At 41.2% G+C, this 8,892-nt stretch overlaps 1 pseudogene; it reads left to right on the top strand.

The window, feature by feature from the left end:
- The first annotated feature begins 2,762 nt into the window (after positions 1–2,762).
- Positions 2,763–8,364, top strand: LOC133251002 (histone H2B type 1-C/E/F/G/I-like; annotated as a pseudogene).
- Positions 8,365–8,892: the final 528 nt, after the last annotated feature.

The raw sequence follows: 8,892 nt of genomic DNA, 5'->3' as shown, positions 1-8,892 counted from the left end.
CATGAGACCCACAAGGCTATATCAAACTGAGAAATGGCTCTTAAAGAATTTGTACACAAGGACTCACTCACCTATCCCCAAAATATTGTACTTATCATAAAGTGTTGGCCTGCAGAGCAGGCATCTAATTTAACATGAATCTAGAGGCTTTCCAGGACACCAGCTTTACCTTCTATCTTGCTCCAGCAAGTGGGCACCATCTTTGTGGTCTCCCTCTGCCACACTCTAAATGCCAGAATCTTCTGGAGGGAAGCTTTCACATGCATCTGTTACCCTAGTTTATACAGCTGCCACCTAGGGGACACCTGGCTTTACTTGGTAGAGGGGCTTGCATTCCTGAATTTCATGGGATTGGAATAAGAGAGATAATTCTTGGCAGACTGTTCCCTCTGGGCACGGTACAGAGCACATTAAAAGGATCATACACTATGATTGAGTGGGGTTTATCCCAGGGATGCAAGGATTATTCAGTATCCACAAATCAATCAGTGTGATACACCATATTAACAAATTGAATAAAAACCATATGATCATCTCCATTGATGCAGAAAGATTTTGACAAAAATCTTTTAACACCCATTTATGATACAAACTTTACAGAAAGTGGGCATAGAGGGAACCTACCTCAGCATAATAATGCTGAAAGCATTCCCTTCCCAGGTGGCTCAGTGGTAAAGAATTACTGGAACAAAGACAGAAATATAGATCAATGAAACAAAATAGAAAGCCCAGAGATAAATCCACGCACCTATGGACACCTTATCTTTGACAAAGGAGGCAAGAATATACAATGGAGAAAAGGCAATCTCTTTAACAAGTGGTGCTGGGAAGATTGGTCAACCACTTGTAAAAGAATGAAACTAGAACACTTTCTAACACCATACACAAAAATAAACTCAAAATGGATTAAAGATCTCAATGTAAGACCAGAAACTATAAAACTCCTAGAGGAGAACATAGGCAAAACACTCTCTGAAGTGCACAATCCTCTATGACCCATCTCCCAGAGTAATGGAAATAAAAGCAAAAATAAACAAATGGGACCTAATTAAACTTAAAAGCTTTTGCACAATGAAGGAACCTATAAGCAAAGTGGAAAGATAGCCTTCAGAATGGGAGAAAATAATAGCAAACAAAGCAACTGACAAAGAATTAATCTCAAAAATATACAAGCAGCTCATGCAGCTCAATACCAGAAAAATAAGCAACCCAGTCAAAAAAATGGGCCAAAGAACTAAACAGACATTTCTCCAAAGAAGCCATACAGATGGCTAACACACACATGAAAAGATGCTCAACATCACTCATTATCAGAGAAATGCAAGTCAAAACCACAATGAGGTACCATCTCATGCCGGTCAAAATGGCTGCAATCCAAAAGTCTACAAACAATAAATGCTGGAGAGGGTGCAGAGAAAAGGGAACCCTCTTACACTGTTGTTGGGAATGCAAACTAGTACAGCCACTATGGAGAACAGTGTGGAGATTCCTTAAAAAACTGGAAATAGAACTGCCATACAACCCAGCAATCCCACTGCTGGGCACAAAGGTCAAGGAAACCAGAACTGAAAGAGACATGTGTACCCCAATGTTCATCGCAGCACTGTTTACAACAGCTAGGACATGGAAGCAACCTAGATGTCCATCAGCAGACGAATGGATAAGAAAGCTGTGGTACTTATACATAATGGAATATTACTCAGCTATTAAAAAGAACACATTTGAACCAGTTCTTATGAGGTGGATGAAACTGGAGCCAATTATACAGAGTGAAGTAAGCCAGAAAGAAAACACCAATACAGTATTTTAATGCATATATATGGAATTTAGAAAGATGGTAACAATGACCCTATATGCGAGACAGCAAAAGAGACACAGATATAAAGAACAGACTTTGTGGGAGAAGGTGAGGATGGGATGATTTGAGAGAATAGCATTAAAACATGTATATTACCATATGTAAAACAGATCACCAGTCCACATTGGATGCCTGTAACAGGGCACTCAAAGCTACTGGGACAACCTGAGGGATGGGATGGGGAGGGAAGTGGGAGGGGGGGTTCAGGATGGGGACACATGTACACCCATGGCTGATTCATGTCAATGTATGGCAAAAACCACTACAGTATTGTAAAGTAACTAGCCTCCAATTAAAATTAAAAAAAAGAATCAGCCTGCCAATGCAAGAGACACAAGTTAGGTTTCTGGGTCAGGAAGATCTCCTGGAGGAAGAAATGGCAACCACTCCAGCATTCTTGCCTGAAAACCCATGGACAGGGGAGCCTGACAGGCTACAGTCCATGGGGCACAGAGTCAGACAAAATTGAGCACGCACACACAGGCACTAAAGTCAGGAACGAGGCTAGTATGGCCACTCTCATACACTTTTCTTCAACATAGTTTTGAAAGGCCTAGCCCTGGCAATCAAAGAAAAAAAAAATAATAAAAGGAATCCAAATTGGAAACAAAGAAGGAAAACTGTCACTGTTTGCAGATGACTTGAAATACATATGTAGAAAATCCTATCAGAAAACTACCTATACTCAACAGTGAATTTGGTAGTTGCAGGATACAAAATTATTACACAGAAATCTGCTTTATTTCTATGCACTAGCTTATTGGCTGTGACAAATAAGATATTCTCTAGGAACATGACAACTGCTCTGGCTCATCACTGAAGGTAGAGCTCGCCTTGAATGAAGTATACATGCTTTGTTCTAGACAACATCACTATTTTACTATGTCCTTTCAATATATACCATTTAACTTCTACCTGGGAATTAGTACTTTCTGAGCCATGAAATTAAAAGACACTTGCTCCTTGAAAGGAAAGTTATGCCAACCTAGACAGCCTATTGAAAAGCAGAGACATTACTTTCCCAACAAAGGTCCGGTCTAGTCAAGGCTATGGTTTTTCCAGTGGTCATGTATGGATGTGAGAGTTGGACTATAAAGAAAGCTGAGCACAAAAGAATCGATGCTTTTGAACTGTGTTGCTGGAGAAGACTCGTGAGAGTCCCTTGGACTGCAAGGAGATCTAACCAGTCCATCCTAAAGGAGATCAGCCCTGAGTGTTCATTGGAAGGACTGATATTGAAACTGAAACTCGAATACTTTGGCCACCTGATGCGAAGAGTTGACTCATTGGAAAAGACCCTGATGTTGGGAAAGATTGAGGGCAGGAGGAGAAGGGGATGACAGAGGATACGATGGTTGGATGGCATCACCGACTCAGTGGACATGGGTTTGGGAGGACTCTGGGAGTTGGTGATGGACGGGGAGGCCTGGCGTGCTGCGGTTCATGGGGTCGCCAAGAGTCGGACATGACTGAGTGAGTGACTGAACTGAACTGAACTGAGCTCCAAAAAGGAAAATTATATTTTCCCATTTGAAAATTATTTTTGCAAACTATTCCAAAGTCCTTGAATTATAAGGGATAGATTTTTAAAATGTTAGTTTTATACAGCATTGTGGCTAGATCTTGCTCACAATGTAAAAGTCCTCTGCATTAGATAGGCCCTAAGTTTCTTGATTGCCTGATGTAGAGGAATTACATGTTTTTATTTGAGGCACCATATTGAAAATATTTTGCATGTGGAATATGTTTCATTTAAGGAACTATAGAAACCACTAATCTAGCTTGATGCTTTTTATTATTTTGGAAACATTTATTTTATCCCTTGGTTACTGGCAGTTCTGTTATGGTTTAGAGACAACAATAAAGATCTTATTGTTTATGCTCCACTGGAAAAAAATAATAGTTCATATATTTGACCTCAGATAATTGTGAATCCCATTGGGGAAGTGCTGCATATTTTTGAAGATTATGTGTTTTCAAACGACAAGAAAGAATAGAACACAATTTATCCTGGGAGCTTTTCTTTAGGATCTATAATATTTTTGTGGACTATTAATAAATACACTATATGTTGTATTGTATATTATATCTCTTATTAACTCTAGTGCCATCACTAATGTTTTAATATATAACCATATGTTCCTCAAGGGAGCAGTTTGTGTGTTTTACTGGCAAGTAGCACACAAAAAAATTCTCCCTGCTGTTCTCCTCTACTATAAATTAATATCCTCTACCGGGGGACCTCTTATGATATAAAATTGTCATCCTGTGAGTGGTATGGATGAAATTACCGTGGAGGAAAGCTTGAGCAGTTACCGGAGTATGAATAAGACAGCACCTATTCTGCTGTACATAGGACCCCTGCTGTCTTATATTAATTTACGATAAATAATTTACTTCACTAACTTCAGAGTTTACTACTCTGAATTATCTTTTTAGTCACAGTCTTTTCTTAACGTAAGTGCATTTTCTATACCGAAAAGGAGTACTCTAAAAGCATGGCATCATCTTTGCCAGCTCCAGACTATTCGGCAGTTTCTACAACACAAGATTTTATCCAGTAAGAGTGTCTGGAGGATGGATCCTTTTAAGTGACACTGTTGTCTGCACTGCTTTTCATTTTGGCAGTAAAGGAGTTACAGGAAAAGATGGATCCATAATGACAGTCCTGTGTGTTGTAATGTGATGGTTGCCTGGCAACTCTACCTGTAGAAATAAATATGGGACTTGTATCTGTATTAATCCCCTCTTGTTGTCAAGGTTTAGAGGTTTTTAATACATTAAGCTTAGAAAATACTTAAAAGCAAAAAGTCTTGATCATTTGATGGTCCTTTAGAATTGTATGAGATTGCTGGATGTCGACAAATAAGGGGTCTTGGGGAGTAAGTGGTACATAGTTCTGTGAATAAGTCTTGAATATATTTGAACATCTCTTAAATGAGTCTGAGCCTTACCTTGGCATCTCACATAACTTACATCTTCCAGGGACATATTTCTTCACTTAAAAACATTTATTGACTATCATTAAATGTGTTACTTCTGCACTAGAAATGGGCTAGGGTATAAATACAAGAAAGACAGAGCCCTGGGCTTTTCTTCTAGAGAGGTGACTTTAGTGAAGAGCACATCTAGAGAGGAATGTTCTTACTTGTAACACTCGGGGAACACGCCCATTAGTACCAACTGTTCTTTCTATACCCTAACAGAGATCAAAGCCAGCTATGGATTGTGCCCCAGCACACTGCTTGTGGCTACAGTACAAGCTTCCCTCTTCCACCCTCTCACTGAGTGTGCCAGAACATGGGTTATCACACTGGTCTGCTGGTACCTGTATCTTCATTCTTTTCTTCTATGCCTCAGCTTTCTCTTTCTAAGACTTTACTATTTTGTACTTCAGTATAACATATTTTCATCCCATCAGTGATACCCACTCTGTTTAAATAAGGATCTCAGAAAAGCTGTAAGGGAAAGTTGGCTAAAAAGACCCCATATTTTACTGATGCAAAAACTCTTAAGGATTTCAAATTCTAGAAATAGACAAGATCTCAGGAGAAGGAAATGGCAACCCACTCCAGTACTCTTGCCTGGAAAATCCCATGGACGGAGGAGCCTGGTAGGCTGCAGCCCATGGGGTCATGAAGAGTTGGACACGACTGAGTGTCTTCCCTTTCACTTTTCACTTTCATGCACTGGAGAAGGAAATGGCAACCCACTCCAGTGTTCTTGCCTGGAGAACCCCAGGGACGGGGGTGCCTGGTGGGCTGCTGTCTATGGGGTCACACAGAGTCGGACACGACTGAAGTGACTTAGCAGCAGCGGCAGCAGGATGATATATATTAAATTGTATTTTCATGCATAGACTAAGGACATATATTGCTAATGATAAGAAAGATCACCTTTTATCATTCCAAGCTCCTCCAAATGGTGACATTTTGTCATTAACCTTAAGTAAAGTCATTATTTTAATTGGCTAAAGAAGTTAAAAAGTAGTCACTGCTTTTATCTTGTTATAATCATATAAATGGTAAGCCTTCTCAGTGGTCACCAAAACACTCATGACTTCTATCAGTTGATTTTATTCTAACTCAGTACATCTGGTCACATGAAACAAAGGGATGAGGCATGAAATTATCTGTCTGCCCTAACTCTGTCATCTGCTAAGATAGCACAACAATGTCTGCCACAGCACATCAAGAAAGCCCACATTTATTAGCATTCAGCTGGGGAAACTAAAGCAATTTATTGTGGGATAAAGATTCATTACAGGAATGAGATCTTATGCAGTTTCAGAGAAGCCTGGGAGATATCTAAGGATCCAGAAGAGAGAACTGAAAGGTTAGAGCTGACTAGCACCCAGCTTTCCTGAAGCACTAGGCTGATGGGTAAGGGTAAGTCAGAGCTTTCAGGGGAATTTGAGAAGCAGGTCATTGCCATTTTAGGGCAGCAAAGGGGAGCTGGGGAAGAGAGTATGAAAAGCTATCAACTGTGATGGCATCTACTTCTGGAGGTGTTCAGGCAAGTGCCTGGTGATGAGCATGGCACCTCTGCTGACCACCAGTGCTTCCATTCACAAGCAAGAGCTGGACAGGGACTCATGGTGTCTCCTTCCTCTTTTTATCACTATGCTCATCTCTGAACCTATAGTGGGAGAACAGGGGAAGAGAAAGTATGACTGGCTATAGCTATAACTTTATACTTAACTATAGCCCTGCATTTTGTGTTGTTGGGTGTTGTCATTATAGACATGCCTGAACCGGCTAAGTCTGCTCCTGCCCCTAAAAAGGGCTCTAAAAAAGCTGTGACCAAGGCCCAGAAGAAGGATGGCAAGAAGCGCAAGAGCAGCCGCAAGGAGAGCTACTGGGTGTATGTGTACAAGGTGCTGAAGCAAGTCCATCCGGACACTGGCATCTCGTCCAAGGCCATGGGAATCATGAGCTCCTTTGTCAAGGACATTTTCGAGCGCATAGCTGGTGAGGCATCACGCCTGGCGCATTACAACAAGCGCTCGACTATCACATCCAGGGAAATCCAGACCACCGTGCGCTTGCTGCTACCTGGGGAGCTGGCCAGCACGCCGTGTCCGAGGGCACTAAGGCTGTCACCAAGTATACCAGCTCCAAGTAAATATAATATGCCTAGCCGCTGTTAACGGAGAAGGCAATGGCACCCCACTCCAGTACTCTTGCCTGGAAAATCCCATGGACGGAGGGCCTGGTGTGCTGTAGTCCATGGGGTTGCTAAGAGTCAGACACAACTGAGCGACTTCACTTTCATAGCCCTGCCATAAAATGACTGGCTAGTGATTAGCCTTTAAAGTGGGTCGTCCAGGACATGTTTGTCTACTCCTCATCTCCCAGCTGTAGCACAAACCCCTTAGCACAGATGGCTCACCAGTTAGGCTTTTCATACCCATTTTATAACTCTGTAATACTCACAAGTTCCTCTGCGCTAGCTAGTCATGAGGAACTCAGTGATAGATACAACTTGCTCATTACTTAGGCTTTTAATAGAGTAGCAATCCCTGGTGGCTCAGATGGTAAAGAGTGCACCTGCAATGCTGGAGACCTGGGTTCAATCCCTGGGTCGGAAGATCTTCTGGAAAAGGAAATGGCAACCCAGTTCAGTTTTCTTGCCTGGAGAATTCCATGGACAGAGGAGCTGGGCAGACTGCAGTCCATGGGTTGCAAAGAGTCAGACATGACTGAGTGACTCTCACTCACTTCACAGAGGAGAAATCCAGTAGGAGAAAGATCACAAAGTCATGGAAGGTTAAATATTATTAGTAATAGAAAATAAAAATGAGATAAACACATGCCATATCTACAGGAGGAAAATCCACTGTGGGCCAGCACTATGAAGAACAGTTCTTGGAGGAGGTGGCAAATGAGAAAGGCATGTAGACCATGAGAGACAGGATAAGCTGAGCACCTATGATCATTGCCAGTCAGCCTTGGGAACAAAGAGAGCCTGCATGACCTCAGAAGTTACCATTGGCAGAGATTAAACTAGTCAACTTGTTTAATCCTGCACAGGAAGAAAAAATTTTAAGGACTAAAGTCAAAGTAACTCTGGAAAGAAAAGGAGGACAAAGATTATACCATGAGAAAATAAAAGAGAAAGAGTAGATATCTGTTTTGAATCTTTTTTTAGAAAAAAAATCAATAAAAATGACAACATATATGCTTGAAAATGTCTGTTATGGTAGGGACCATGTTTTTCCTGTGTTTGAGACATTTTTGTCTTTGAATGATTAATGTGTCAAGTATGGGTTTCCTTTCAGAATGAAACTGAATACAGTAAGTCCCTACATACAAATAAGTTCTGTCCTGAGACTGCATTCATATCTCTGGCTTCTTTGTGAGCCCAACAAAATTAGCCTTGGTACCCAACTTTTACAGATAATGCCAAATGCATGAACTAACTTATATGATTGGACACGTGAACACATGTTCGCATCTTTGAAAGTTTGCAACTTGAAGATTCATGTGTAGGGGACTTACTGTATTGGATCAGCATACAATTTTTTGGATTATAATTACAATTTTAAAAAGTCCTGTACCTTAAAAGGTACATTGGAAGGACTGATGCCAAAGCTGAAACTCCAGTACTTTGGCTACCTGATGCAAAGAACTGACTCATTGGAAAAGACCCTGATGCTGGGAAAGACTGAAGGCAGGAGGAGAAGGGGACAACAGAGGATAAGATGGTTGGATGGCATTACCGACTTGATGGACATGAGTTTGAGCAAGGTCCGAGAGTTGGTGATGGACAGGGAAGCCTGGTGTGCTGCAGTCCATGGGGTCCCAAAGAGTCAGACATGACTGAGTGACTGAACTGACTGACTGACTGAACCTTAATTGTCAATTCAGGAAAACTCCAGAAACAACCTTGCAGAATAAAGTAGGTCAGGGTTATAAGTGAGATTGAAAGCCATGAAGTGGATCTTCCTTGAGGAAAATGTTTTCCACAGAAGACACAGAGATGGCCAGCTGGTACATGAGAAGACACTCAAAGTCACTAATCATTAGGAAAAT

Source organism: Bos javanicus, chromosome 7 (genome assembly GCF_032452875.1).
Source record: "Bos javanicus breed banteng chromosome 7, ARS-OSU_banteng_1.0, whole genome shotgun sequence".
NCBI classification, from domain to species: domain Eukaryota; kingdom Metazoa; phylum Chordata; class Mammalia; order Artiodactyla; family Bovidae; genus Bos; species Bos javanicus.
Note: the sequence above shows the minus strand (reverse complement) of the source record. Positions and strands in the feature narration are given on the sequence as shown.